Here is a 15763-nt window from a genome sequence, read left to right on the forward strand (position 1 = left end):
GATGCTTTATTCACTGCACCACCACCCGTCAGGTTGCAAAAAAAGATTTAAAGGTATGTCACAGGGGAAGATGGCATTTCCTCAAAATTACTGCATCTAGTTGTGGGAAGAAGGAAAAGAGGCCAGCCAAACAAGCTCCCGACTGCCTCAACACCAACTGCAGCAGGAAGCTGCCTGCACAGAGAGGAGCTGGGATTTTGAGAGCAAAGGAGAATACCTAAGAGACTAGGGGACAGGCCCGGCGCGGCGCTGAAGGTGCCTCCTGATGGACAGGACTGGAGCTAGGTAGGCCTTCCACCATGTACATTTGTTCTCCTTTCTTTTATCATGACCCCTTGACTATCACCCCTAATACGGGAATGTGAGAAATCAAAAAAGAAGGAAAAAAAAGGAAATCAACACATTAATAAAAAATATCTACTTCTCCAAACTAAATTAAAAATTAAGAACCACCAACCAACCAACAAACAAAAACCAAATGAATCCCCCAGGGTTTCTTTTTATTTCAAAAAAAAAAAAAAAAAAAGAAAGAAAGAAAGAAAGAAAGAAAGAAAGAAAAGAAAAAGAAAAGCCCAGTCAACAATTCCCTAAAGCAGCAGAACCCTACTCTGAGCTAGATACCTGAGTCAGATATTCTCATCCCTCTCACCCACTGTCCAGTCCACTCACCAGCATCCACCCAGGGATTCTAAGACGAGCAGATGAGGGTGGGGGAGGGAGAGTGGGGAGAGAGAGATAGGAACAGAGTAGTTTACATGTGTGTATGTATGAGAAAAAGAGCAAGAAAAGAGTCTGAAAAATAGTGTGTGTGTTTCTGTGTAAGAAAAGGGGAGAAAAAGAAAAATACTGAAAAAAGGAAGAAAGGGGAAGACATATCCCACTTTCCCTTTAGGGGACCACACCCTTCCTGTCCTGACCTCAGCAAGCTTAGCACTGAGTCTGGGGGTGGGGGAAGGGGTGATTCCATTTGCCCTCTGTCTATGCTTCTCTTGTGTCTAGAGTTTGTCTTCTTCACGGGTCATCTCATGAGATCCCCACACCTGTGTCCCTGAGGGCCGAGATCAGTTGGATGTGTCAGCATGAACACTGCCTGGTCCCTCTGTTGGGGATGGCATTAAGGACAGGGTCACAGCCTCTTTATTTCTGGAGAGCTGGACATCTGGCCTCCCCCAAATCTAATCCCATAGCCCTGGCCCCATCATGTGTCAGATGGACCTCAGTGGCCTGCTTGCTGACCTCCTGGCTTGTTGGCTTGGCCCCCAGACAGCAGGAGTTCCACCTCAACCATGTCCAGATGGTATGGAGCTTCCCTAGATGGTGCTCACCATGTGAGCTTGTCACCTGCCCACTCACACCCCCCAGCTCCGAGTGCAGGACATGGTGTATCTGGGCAAATTTGCTGCAACAGTCCAAGAGTTCAATGGAGGTGTTACGGATATGCTGCTCCTTCTTCAGGCCCAGCCCTGGGCAAGGCCAGAAGCCTGTGTCTATGTGTACTAGCTGAGAGATCACAGGCTCCTCTCCCCGGGGATTCCAATGCTCTGTCTCACACAGGACATGTTTCTTGGGCCTCTTGCAAGCTCTAGTTGGTAATGGTCACTATATCCTGTAGAATGTCCCTGATGTCTTGCTTTTCTCAGCCTCCTGGAATCTTCACCCCCACCCCCACTGGGATCTTCACTACTTTGAGGCTTGCCAGGGCACACAGACTCTCCACCCACAAATTCCAGGTCCCAGCAGCTGCTTGTCCATAGTTGGGGAGGCACTCTTCCCTGCTCTGACCCTGGTACTTGGTCATTCCCCATCCCATACTCACTGCAACCACTGCTTCCTCTGCTCAAACCCCTGCTCATGTCCCTAGGAGTTCACTGGCCCTGAAGGGAAGCCTAGGGTACTGGATGCCCTGCCACCCCAAGCCCCACTACCAGGAGGTTTTGGGCCCCTGGTGAAGAAAATGGAACCAGAGACAGAAAGGACCTCTTGTTCTCTATATCTTCAGTCTTGTCTTTTAATTTGTTCAACAAAATAAACATTGTTATTTTACTTTCTGTGTCTGATAATTGTAAAATTGGAAGACTTTGTAGGTCTATTTGTGCTGTCTGTTGTTTCTGTTTGTTCTCACTTACCAAGCCTCATTTCTTTTGTACATGCAATGAGTTTTATCTGGAATCTGTGTAAGAGCAAATTAAAAACTGAGCATCTCTTCCTACTAGAGGGAAGAAGACCATTATTCATCCCATAGTTACTCACTAGAATATCATTTGAGTTTCTTTATGATGAAGGATGAAGTTGGTTTCTTCTAGAGAGAATTTACAGGTGGTTTTTTTTCCTTCAGATTGGAGACACTTTAAACCCAATTCTCAATGTGAAGGGATTTTTTTTGAACTAGTAGTATGAATTCAGGCTACAAATCTGCATGAAGACTAGCTGTGGTCATAGTTATCTGGGGCTCTTGTCTACTTAGCACCAAGGATTAAAACAGAAGAAGTTTCTTGCAGTCTTTTTTTTAAAGATTTTATTTATTGATTTTACAGAGAGAGGAGAGAGAGGAGGGAGTGAGAAGTATTAACACATAGTGGCTTCACTTTAGTTGTTCATTGCTTGCTTGTTGTATGTGCCTTGACCGGGCAAGCCTGAGGTTTCAATGGGCAACCTAAGCATTCCAGGTTGATGCTCTATTCACTGAGCCACCACAGGACTCTTGCAGTCTTTATAAAGGGAAGGGATTTTTTTTTTTAATTTTCTTCCTAATTTTAAAGCTGAGTTGTACTCCTTTGAGGTGCCTATTAAACTCTTTGAATGGGCTCTAGATTTTACCCTAAACCCCATGACCCCTCATGAGGCTATGGAAACTGAGGCTCAAATTAAGTCTTGAGTCCTTTCTTTCTTTACATTTTTCACAGTGAATTTACAGGATATCATAATGGCTTTATCTGTAGGTATATCTAGAATCTGACCACTCTCCATCAGCACAGTGTCTCCTTTGGTCTGAGTAACCATTATCTCTAGCCTGGATTACCGCAATAGCCACCTAACTGGTCTTCTTGCTTCTCCCTTGCACACTAATAATCTCTCAACAGAGCAGCAAGAATGGCTCATTTAAAAGTCACATCACTCATTTGCCCCAAACTCTGAAATGGTTTCTTATTTCACTTAGAGCAAAAACAAAGTTATTACAGTGCCCTATTAGATCCCTTACCTCTCTAACCTTATTAACCACTACTGTCCCCTAGTTCATGCTGCCCAAACCACATGACCTCCCTGCTGTTTCTTTAGCTACAAAGGCTCTGTCTTCACTTAGATATCCTTCAACCTCATTTAAAGCTTTGCTTAAATGTCACCTTTCCAGGAAGTCCTATCCTGTTGAATCTATTAAGTATTATAAACTTACCGATCACACTAGACTCCCAATCCCTTAAGAAGGTGTACTTTTACTTTGAATGCACTTATCAGATTTGAAGTATTGTCATTTTCTCTTTTTTTTTTAACATTTTAAATTTTATTTATTTATTTATTTATTTATTTTTTACAGAGACAGTGAGTCAGAGAGAGGGATAGACAGGGACAGACAGACAGGAACGAAGAGAGATGAGAAGCATCAATCATTAGTTTTTCATTGCGTGTTGCAACACCTTAGTTGTTCATTGATTGCTTTCTCATATGTGCCTTGATTGCGGGCCTTCAGCAGACCTAGTAACCCCTTGCTGTAGCCAGCGACCTTGGGTTCAAGCTGGTGGGCTTTTCCTTAAACCAGATGAGCCCACACTCAAGCTGGCGACCTCAGGGTCTCGAACCCGGGTCCTCCGCATCCCAGTCCGACGCTCTATCCACTGCGGCACCGCCTGGTCAGGCTCATTTTTATATATTTTTAAATCATTCATCTGATCCCACTAGATTGTAAAGGCAAGTATCTTTGTTTCACTCTCTCCTGAGGAATACAAACCATGACCTCATTCACAGGGTGTGTAGTCAGAATTTACATTATTTGAATGGTCTGAGAAAAACCTAAGTCAAAAGACAACCATGTGTCCTGAGTTAGGAATGACCCAGAACTCAAAACTAGACCTCAAAAAAAATTTTTTTTTCAATTTTCTTTTTAGTTTATTAATTTATTATGTTATTCATGATTATTTATGTTCTTGGTGATTTGTCCTTTCTCTCTTTTTTTTTAAAATTTTATTTATTTATTTATTCATTTTAGAGAGGAGAGAGAGTTAGAGTGGAAGAGAGAGTGAGAGAGAGAGAGAGAAAGAGAGAGAGAGAGAGAAAGGGGGGAGGAGCAGGAAGCATCAACTCCCATATATGCCTTGACCAGGCAAGCCTAGGGTTTTGAACCGGTGACCTCAGCATTCCAGGTCAACGCTTTATCCACTTCGCCACCATAGGTCAGGCCCTCAAAAAATTTTAACAGAAAAAGTGCTAAAGAAGAAAAGCTCACAAATACATGTCATTAAATGCCCAGAAAACAATGAGAGTCAGGCAGAGCTAAAAATGAGCTAGAGGAAATGACATAAAAAACTATTGAGAGAGAAAGAGATAAGATTAAGACGAGTCATAATAAAAATGTCTGGTGTAAGTTTAATTATGTTCCAAAAATAAAAAGGTGACATTTGAAGTTATAATGGCTAAGAAATTCCCAGCATTGATGTGAGACAGTTATCCTTACATTCAGAAAGCAGAAATTTAAAAGAAAAATCTATGTGTGCGTTCATTATGATAAAAGTGCTGAGCATCAAAGTAAAGAGAATATAATTCTTAAAAGCAGTTTTAGAGAATACATTAATTTCACTGCTATTAATGTGTTGACTTTTTACCTCCGTAATGGAGGTCAAAAGACAGTGGAATGAAAATACTATTAACTTAAATTTCTACATACATTGAAATTAGCTTGAGATTATAAGGATGAAATAAAGATGTTTCAACCAAATAAAAACCGAGTATTTACTAGCCTTGTCTTCACTAGAGAAATTTCTAATGTGTATACTTTGGAAAGCAGGAAAGTTTACAAGATGCAAGAAAGAAATGATAAATATAATGAATCTAAACATTTTGTCTAGGATTAGAATGATATGTTCTATGAATACTTGCTAGAATTCTCTTATGAAACTACCAGAGCTCAGTGTGTTCTTTGTGGCAAGGGTTTTAGGCCACTGGTTCAATTTATTTAATAGTTATAGTTTCTTTTTTTTCTGAAGTCAATTTTATTAATTATATTTTTTTCTAAGAAATTTTTATTTTACCTAATGTCTTACATTTATTGGCATATGTTGGGCAGATAAAATGTATTATGCTCACTTTGTTAAAAACGGCGCTGCCCACGTGAGGCCATCGCCCAGGTGATATTAATGTGTGTTGAGAATCCTTGTAGCCTGGGGTTTGGTTTTGGGATTAAGCCTTTCCCACCCTTTTTGATGTGGGGTGGTACAATCCAATCATGCCTCAGAGAAGTGACTTTGTACTAGAGACTTTTCTATTTTGTATATTGGATTAAAGATTGTGAAGCTAGACTATAAAGTGGGGGCAGAACGAGAGCTTGCCCTCTTGGTTCCTGGGATGATTAGCATGAGAGAGCAGAGGGAGCAGAGCAGAGAGTAGAAAGAGGCCATGTGGCCAGGAGAAGCAGCCAAGATGGCGGAGTGCTGAGTGAGATGCCAGTTTGTGCAGAGTTTGTATCTGGGATAAGGAAGGAGATGGGGAACTGAGGAGGATAAGGCTGGTGAGCTAGAAACCTTTGATTCTAGGAAACTCGGATAAGTCAGTAGCTTTGAGAGCACTGAATGTGAGTGGGTTTTGGAGCCCAGTGTATATTTTTACTTGCCCGCTGGGTGCAAGCTAGAATTAAAGAAAATGGCTCCGTTGTTTCTTTACCGACTGTCTGAATCCAATGCGAACCTGCATGGGCCAGGAGGCTGCTGTGATAGTGGCCCTGGCCCTGGCTGCTGGCTTTACAGCATACAGCTATTCATTATTAATCATGTGTTGGGCAGATAAAATATATTATGCTCACTTTGTTAAAGATGGTACTGCCCACATGGAAGCCCGTTGCCCAGGTGATTGCTTGGGATGGGAGTGATTGTATTAATGTGTGTTGGGGGCGGGCTGTGGGCAGGCAGGATCCTTGTAGCCTGGGGCTTGGTTTTAGGACTAAGCCTTTCCCACTCTTTTTGATGTGGGGTGGACTTTATATCAGAGACTTCCCTATTTTGTATATTGGATTAAAGATTTTGATTTTTGCACTATAAAGTGGGGCAGACTGGGAGCTTGCTCTCTTGGTTCCTGACATTAGCATTAGAGCAGAGCAGAGAAAGGCCACGTGGAGGAGGCCAGGAGAAGCAGCCAAAATGACGGAGTGTTGAAGGAGAAGCCAGTTTATGCAGAGTTTGTGCAGGGAGAAGGAAGTAGATGGGGAACAGAAATGAATAAGTCTGGTGAGCTAGAAACCTTTGATTCTAGGAAACTTGGATACATCAGTAGCTTTGTGAGCACTGAATATGAGTGGGTTTTGGAACCCAGTGTGTGTTTTTACTTGCCCGCCAGGTGCAAGCTAGGATAAAAGATGATGGCCCACCAGTTTTTGGCTCTGTTGTTTCTTTACCAACTGTCCGAATCCAATGCGAACCTGTATAGGCCAGGCGGCTGTAGTGGTGGCCGTGGCTACTGGCTTCACATCATGTTTAGTTGTAGCTCATGATTGTGAAACAATTTGGTCTTGCCTAATGCAATTAAACTTGTAAATGCCAAAGCAATTTACTCTCAGGTGTGAAGTAGAGATCTGCTGTCACATGAGCCCTGGAGACGTGTACAAACTGTTCACAGCATCATTGTTGAGTTCGCCTAAAGCTAAAAACAACCTGAATGCCCACCAGCAGTGGGACAGAAAATGAACACAATGGGTAGAGTAATACAATGCACAGCAATGAAAATGAGCAAGAGTCAGCTTAATTCAGCAATATGGATAACTCTCAGAAACATAATTTCCAGGAGCAAAAAGCAAATTTCAAAGGCATATACAGACGTGTGCCCCACAATGACATTTTGGTCAATAATAGACTGCATGTATGATGGTGTTCCCATTAAGATTACAGTAGAATGTTAAAATTCTTAACTCCTAGTTGTCATAAGGTACCAAAAGGTGAAAATTGATATTAATATTCTGGGAGGAAAGGTCAGGCTTTCCTGTCCCATCCCTCCTTTAGGGAGGGGAGGGAGAAGAATGTAGAAGTTTCTGGCTTGCAAGAACAATGGGTTATTCAGTTTTAAATCTAAAATAAAGGTTAACCTAGAAACTTCTTCTCTTTCAATAGGAGGCAGAATTTACATACCACCTTGCATTGACTGTAGTTCCTCCCTCTTCCTGGAATCTTGAGGTTAAAATACCTCTAGGCTAGTGAGGGAAGAGGAACCCTGAAAGATTTGTAAATGTCTTTGATTGTGTTACGTTGAGCGTCTTAATGATTCTGTGTATCCCCTAAAGAAATGTTTCCAGCTTGTATTGTAAAGTCATGCTCTCCCTCGCCTGTGTGTGATCAAGGGTATATAAGCAGCCCCTGAACTATTTTTGGGGCTGCACAATCTGGGCTTGCAGATGCCCTATGTCAGCCATATGCAGCCAGCATATTAAAATTTTCTCCTCTAATAAAACTCTTCAAAATTCATCTGGACTGGGTGTCTCTATGTGAACTCAATGAAATGAGGTACAGTGCCTTTCAAAATCTGGGGTGTAGTACTTTATAACATGGGGGCTCGTCCGGGATCCGGTGTTTCATGTCACAGAATCAAGACACCCTGAATTACCTGGACTCTCCACTGAGCTACTTGGCCCCGCTTGAATCTGTGGAGAGGCGCACCACCTGAGACTTTTCAGGGCTCCCGATTTTCCTGTGGGGTCCCTTGGTAGGTGCTTTCTGGTTCCCAAATTCAACAATTTGGATAATTCAGCATAGAAAATCGAGGAGGTAGGTAGAGCAACTCTTTTTGCTTTACTGAACTTTCTGGCTTTCCTCTGAACTCTTGCTTTCACTTTTATGTTTCAGACTAGAATGTAGGTAAAGTGGATTTGGGGTCTCTGCTGAATTGTGACTCTGGGGATGTGGAACCCTGGTGGAGTAGGTAGGGCTTTCAAAACTGCTTTGCCGGTTGTAACTAGTCTATGGTTTTTATGTTTTGAACTGGATATGCCGCGAAACAGATCAGACGTGGTCATAAGTTCATGCAGGCTCTCCAAGACCGAGCCGTCGGTGGGGAGTTTTAGTGGTTGATCCTGCCTTGGGTTCTAGTTGCGCTCTCAGTGAATGCCAGAAGTGGGGACATGCGTCTATCTCTAGGTAGGCTAATGGAGGTTAAGTTCGTCCAGGATTAGTCAGTCTTGCATCGCACTGAATCAATGAAGGCTGAGCTAATCTGGATTGATTAATCTCGACCCAAGACTTCCAAGAGACATCTCTGTGTTTGTCGAGATCTCAGTCTTTGTTTTTAAAGGTGTCTGTTTAGAAAACCCTGGTTTAAAGCAATCTCTGGTACAGCCTACGTGCACCTGAGAGGCCATGAGGGGGAGCCCTTTTCCTGTCAGTGAGGCACAGCACTTCTCAGCATCTGGAGTGCAGTGCTCTCCACTGAGGGGAACTCCTCCCTCATCTATTGAACTTTGTCTTTGTTTGCCAGAAAAATTAGGATAAGTAAAGCATGCTCATTTAAACATCCTGATTTGTGTGTATAAGTCCTTTGTTTAATGTCTAAACGTGTCTGTTTTAAGGCCTGTTTGAGTCTTTTGTGTCAAGATTGGAAGCTTCTGACTAAAAGCTAGGTTAAGTGACTTTCTTTGTTCTCAACAATCTACCTTTAGGGTGCTCTATCTGACTTCTCCCCTGAAGGAAAATCATTCTCTTCAGTTGGCTTCTTCCCCTTGTCTTGTGTGATAATTAATACCTCTATAGTCAAACACCCTCTTATTCTGGGTGCTAGTTAATTATCTGTCTTATCTCTCTTGTAAGTGCACTAACTCTTAGATTCTCCTGAAACAAGTTTCAGTTTTTTAATAAGTAATAGCAACTGGGAATTCTAATCTCTGGACATAAGGACAGTCTGGAATATAGTAATTGGGAACCCAGGTTGTCCTGATCAGTTTCCATACATTGATTGGTGGCTAAATTTAACAATGAATCCACAACAGTGGCTTAATAGCTTGCTCAATACAGAAAGGGATGGCAAGCAAGCAATTTAAATGAAAAAAAAAAGTGGAGCCCACAAATTGAAAGGGTTTCACCAAACTCTGAAGCAAAAGGACTAGCAAGTAAGCAGTTTGAGTGAGAGAAAAACCTAGCCGGTCCCAGTCCCGTGGTGTGCAAAGTGAGGGGTGGAGCCGAGGACAGAAAATCATACGCATGGTCCTTCCCCTTTCCTTCATTCTCTGGTCTCTGCTGGTGCTGCACCCAAGTGGCAGGCAAACAGTAAACAGCCTGCCACCTCCAGGTGCATGGTTAGGTTAAGATTCAGCTTGCTGTGTGCGGGGTGACTGGAAAGAACAATGAAGTAAGGATAAAATAACTAAAATATAGAATAGAAACTAGTTTCAAATATCTGCCTACTGACCAAAGGAAGTTTTTCCCATTTAGAAATTACAGGGTAGGAATAGTATTAAAAATTAGGACTATGCTTTTAAGAAAATCTCTAAGGAGAGAAAAAGAATTTAAAAAATGAACAAACCGTAGGTGTGGACCATGCTAGTTAATTGGCAATTTCTTAAATTAAATTGCAACTCCATAAGGAGTAATAGAATCATAAGTAATAGGATTATAGGGAATAAAAATTAAAATAAGCTCTCTGTGGGTTAGGGATGATGGCTTGTTGCCATCCACAGGTGTAAAAATTAGAGAGGAATTCCAGCACTCTCCCGCAGGCGATGAGGGTGTTGGATTCTCCTCCAAGTCTTTCAGTTACATAAAAGACATGAAGTTCATAAGGAAGACCCACAGCATTAACCATAATGGTAAGAACTGTAAAAGGGAATTTTCAGAGAATTGTGGGAAAAATTGGAAACCTCATATGGGCTAAAGCAACTCACTATTGGGAAAGTAATTTTGTGAAAATTGTATTTAGCTGCTCAAAGCAAGACAGTTAGCTTACAGGTGGCAAGTTGATTTGAGTCCTGCTAGGGAGAAGTCCCATTATCTTGCTAAGGAGCTTGGCTACAGAAAAAAAAAAAAAAAGGTAAAAGTGGCAAGCTCTCAGTTCTTGGAGTCTGCTTCTCCCTCAGGCATCCAGCTTTCCCCTCATGACTGAAACTACTGTAAGTCAAAAGAAAGTTAATATCTCATTGCCAGCTGGGTGGTTTATACCAAGAATCCCTTATTGTATAAAAGTGTTTTCCATGTTAAAATGTATGTGTTTTTATTTATTTATTTATTTATTTTTGTATTTTTCTGAAGTTGGAAACGGGGAGGCAGTCAGACAGACTCCCGCATGCACCCCACCGGGATCCACTCGGCATGCCCACCAGGGGGCGATGCTCTGCCCATCTGGGGAGTCACTCTGTTGCAACCAGAGCCATTCTAGCACCTGAGGCAGAGGCCATAGAGCCATCCCCAGCACCAGGGCCAACTTTGTTCCAATGGAGCCTTGGCTGTGGGAGGGGAAGAGAGAGACAGAGAGGGGGAGGGGTGGAGAAGCAGATGGGCGCTTCTCCTGTGTGCCCTGGCCAGGAATCGAACCTGGGACTCCTGCACACCAGGCCGACGCTCTACCACTGAGCCAACAGGCCAGGGCCAAAATGTATGTGTTGTTTAAAAGGCCTTTTATTTGCTGTTCTATAGTCCTGTAATATTGGAATCTTAGTTTAAATGTTAGGAATTGTTAACAATGTCTTCTATGTAATGTTTATTTTATTACTATTTTGAAACAATATTGTTCAATACTAAGTCATATCTTGGAACTCCTGCAAATCTATTTTATCATGCTTTTGTTAAAATTTCTTTTGAATGCTAATGTACTGAATAATTTAGCAGTGAAGAGACTCTGGAATTCTAAAGGAGATACCCAAACTTATTTTCTTAGATTTATCCAGCTAATAACGTTGCTTTTGTCTTTTTCCAAATGTTTATATAAACAGGTAAGGACCCTCAAGCCCCTCAGTGGGATCTTCTGAGCATGGCTTTTAAGGTATATAACGACCAAGGTAGTAACAGAAAAGGCAAATAAGGCCCCAAAGAGGTCAGGAAACACCAGCTCTTGGCATATGCCCATAAAGGCTCCAGCGCTCAGAAAGGGCTTCATAGGATTCCATCAGGGCCCTGCTTCAAGAGTGGAAAGAAAGGTCATTGAACTGAGGCCTTCCAGGCTTCCAAGCCCCACTAGGAAACATGTTTTTGCTGTGAAAAAAAGCGACATGAGAAGGTAAACTGCCCCCTTGTTCCATGGAGGGAGGGTTCAGTCTTTTCTAGCCCTGCTCCAGCTACCTGTGACCTGACCTTGCCCAACAGCATACTGGGATTTGCCACTGAAGGCTAAAAGGTGCCCAAGGCCAGCCATTGGTCCCATCTCACAACATCGTTCACAAGCCTAAGGTGTTTCTTCCAAGTAGCAGGTAAGCTGATCTCATTTCTTGAAAACATGAGGGCCATTTACTATGCCTTGCCTAAATATTTGAGTTTTATTTATCCCTCGAAGATCTCTACTGTGGGTATTGACAGTCTGATTTTATTGCTTTATTTAATGTATAGTGTCTCCTTTATTCTTCTTGTCTCAATGCCCCATGCCTATTGTAATAGGCCCCCAATGCCCCATGCTGGGACCTGCTCCTAATTCCACCTAGAAGCAGTGATCATTAGGACTTAAACTCTAGCTGCAAAGTGTAGAATGTGACCACAACTCCAATGCCTTGTGGACTTTTCCTGAATATGTGTAACTCCTGTTCTTTGGGACATTTCTCAGACTAAAGTAAGATTGAATTACATTGGCAAATAATATAAAGCAATAAGAATGTCAATATAGACTTAGTGAAATTACGTTAACATGTTAAGAACCTTTGCGACTGTAAGAATTTTATTTTGAATCCTGTTACATTGGTTAGAACTTTATTTTTGTTTAATAATCTAGTAGGCTTTATCATTTTACTGTATTAAGATGCTTGTTATAGTATTTGTTAACATTAGTGTAAGGCCAGTATCCATGGCCACCATCACAGCCGCCTGGCCCATGCAGGTTTGCATTGGATTCGGACAGTCGGTAATGAAACAACAGAGTCACGAACTGGTGGACCATTATCTTTAATCCTAGCTTTCACCCGGCGAGCAAGTAAAAACACACACTGGGTTCCAAAACCCACTCATTCAGTGCTCACAAAGCTACTGACTTATCCGAATTTCCTAGAATCAAAGGTTTCTAGCTCACCAGACTTATTCACCTCTGTTCCCCATCTCCTTCCTTCTCCCTGCACAAACGCTGCACAAACTGGCTTCTCCTTTAACACTCCGCCATTTTGGCTGCTTCTCCTGGCCTCCTCCACGTGGCCTCTCTCTGCTCTCATCTCTGCTCTCTCCTCTAGTGCTAATGTCAGGAACTGAGAGAGCAAGCTCCCGGTCTGCCCCACTTTATAGTGCAAAAATCAAAATCTTTAATCCAATATACAAAATAGGGAAGTCTCTGATACAAAGTCTACCCCACATCAAAAAGGGTGGGAAAGGCTTAGTCCTAAAACCAAGCCCCAGGCTACAAGGATCCTGCCTGTCCACAGCCCGCCCCCAAAACACATTAATACAATCATGCCCATCCCAAGCAATCACCTGGGCGACGAGCTTCCGTGTGGGCAGCACCATCTTTAACAAACTGAACATAATATATTTTATCTGCCCAACAATTAGCTATTTGAATTTTATTGTTAATTGTATATTTTTCCAGTCTGCCTCAAAAATGGAAATAGTAATTCAAATGAATAGATGCCACCCAGAACCAGTGGGGTCTTGGGACCCTTATTGCCAAAGGTATATTTGAAACCAATTAGAAAAAGGATCTGGCCAGTAGGAAAGGAATCCGATATTAATTAGAAACTAATTTGAAGTTACATTGTGCCCACAGGTACCAAAAAGTCCAGGCAAGTAAAATGCATCAATCAAATAGTAAAAGAAATGTAACCACCCTTTTCCTAAGTACTTGCAGGATTTATAGATTACTCAGCAAACTGTTCAAAAGACTGTCCAAGAGGCGCTTCCAGCAGTACATCACCCAAGGACTGACTTTCACATGGACGAGTCCACACACTGTGATCCTGACAACTCCCACTGCTGCTAAGGTAGAAAAACGGCATGCCCTACTACAACCACAAACCGAAAGTGGGTTGGTCTATGTATGGCGAATGTATAAAAAACTCACTAAGGATTCTTTTTATCAGACTTTGGGAAAAGGGGAACTAGGATAAAAAGAAAGTCAACTTAATTGTCACTAAAGGTTAAAGGTTTTAAAATTAAGAGTTCTGACTAAAGGTAAATTGTTATAAAGGCCAGTTAGTTTTATATAAGTTGCAAAAGGAAACTGTACAGTCTATAGAAAATTGTTAATCCAAATTCAGAGGGACCCGAAATATGGAAGACAGGAGCAAGGTCCGTCGTTTACACATTGAGGCTTTATTGTCTAGCTTGGCCAAGCGGCAGCAGCTCCAACAGAAATCTGAGGGAGAGCGCGCCGGCCCTTTGTTCTACTTAGTTTTTATAGTTTTGTAAGTGGGAAGTACAGAAGCAAAAAGCAATTAGGAGCCCCTTACCACTATTGGTTATAGTCATATGTCCTTTAACATGATAGGACCATGTTCAATTTGCAAGCTATACATCATTTTGGGGAAAACAAAGTTTACAAGCCAACACAATGGTAGAAAGATGTCTCTTTACATATTAAAGGCATTCCTATATTATCTAGTGTTTATCTGCTATCTCTCTGTCCAGAGTCACACACACATTTACATAGGAGAGGTAGTTTCGGTGGGGACAAATGCCTGCAAATGACTCATTGCTATAAGAAAAGGCTTATTTTGGCTTTTCTCTTCCTGCACCTGGCTAGCCATTCACCCCTTTCCCATAGGTGTGGTGGAATGTCTTGGAATCCATGTTTTCCTCCCCTTGCATTTACAATACAATGCCAAGGGCCATCCTGGTTATGCCAATCACACAGTACAGAGACTATTCTCACAATTTCTCTGCACACCTTAATCCAAATTAATAAAATGTTCTCCAAGCCTCCTAAAATATTAATATTAATTCTGTAGCCTTTGGTACTTTACAACACCTGCAGGTGAAATGGCTCAGTGGCTCCTCATTAATCATAACATTTGTTTCTTTAGTGAACTGTAATGCTATTAATGCTGTCTGTTAAATATCTGTTACATGTTATAAGTTAATATCCCTGGACGACAGCCTCATACTCTTCAGTAAATTAAGTCAAGGATTTGACTTAGGAAATAGAACCAGTGGGGAATGTTGTAAGGTATCAAAAGCTGAAAATTGATATTGATATTCTGGGAGGAAAGGTCAGGCTTTCCTGTCCAGTCCCTCCTTTGGGGAGGGGAGGGAGAAGAATGTAGAAGTTTCTGGCTTGCAGGAACAATGGGTTATTCAGTTTTAAATCTAAAATAAAGGTTAACCTAGAGCCTGACCTGTGGTGGCACAGTGGGATAAAGCGTCGACCTGGAACACTGAGGTCGCCGGTTCGAAACCTTGGGCTTGCCTGGTCAAGGCACATATGGGAGTTGATGCTTCCTGCTCCTCCCCTTTCTCTCTCTCTCTGTCTCTCTCTCTCTCACTCCTCTCTCTCTAAAAAATCAATAAATAAAATATTTAAAAAAATAATAATAAAATAAAGGTTAACCTAGAAACTTCTCTTTCAATAGGAGGCAGAATTTACTTACCACTTTGCATTGATTGTAGTTCCTCCCCCTTCCTGGAATCTTAAGAGTAAAATACCTCTAGGCTAGTGAGGGAAGAGGAACCCTGAAAGATTTGTAAATGTCTTTGATTGTGTTACGTTGAGCGTCTTAATGATTCTGTGTATCCCCTAAAGAAATGTTTCCAGCTTGTACTGTGATGTCATGCTCTCCCTCACTGTGTGTGATCAAGGGTATATAAACAGCTCCTGAACTATTATGGCGGCTGCAGGATTTGGGCCTGCAGATGCCCTGTGTTAGCCATATGCAGCCGGCATATTAAAATTTTCTCCTCTAATAAAACTCTTCAAAATTCATCAGGACTGGGTGTCTCTACGTGAACTCAATGAAATGAGGTGTAGTGCCTTTCAGAATCTGGGGTGCGGTACTTTATAACAATAGAACAGTAGCTGTGTTTCGCTGTGGCACCAGGCAGCCTCGTAAGCCTCTCAATTATATCACTTTATCTTATCTTTGATTTAATCTCATGTTGTTTTGTACAGTAATGTGCTGTACAGGTTGTAAGAACAGGCCCATAGGCCAGGTATGTAGTTGCTGTACCACCTAGATTTGTGTAAGAGCATAACAACAGAGAGATGAGCAAATAGGCAGGGAAGACCGCTTCCCTCTCTCTCAGCACCCACCAAGGCCAGCAAGGCTCCCAAACCCCTCAGTACTCCAGATTCACAGGACTCATTCTCCGGATTTACCGGAATCAGAGGCCCCCACTAGCCTCGGCACTCCCTCTCTCTGCGCTCTCCAGCAAAACCCCTTCTCCAGCAAACAAGAGCAAACAATGGCCCCTCCCAAACAGGAAAGCTATCCGCAATTTGCAATCTGCCGCCCTGAGGGCAAGCTCCA

Source organism: Saccopteryx bilineata, chromosome 2, assembly GCF_036850765.1.
Source record: "Saccopteryx bilineata isolate mSacBil1 chromosome 2, mSacBil1_pri_phased_curated, whole genome shotgun sequence".
Classification (NCBI taxonomy): Eukaryota; Metazoa; Chordata; class Mammalia; order Chiroptera; family Emballonuridae; genus Saccopteryx; species Saccopteryx bilineata.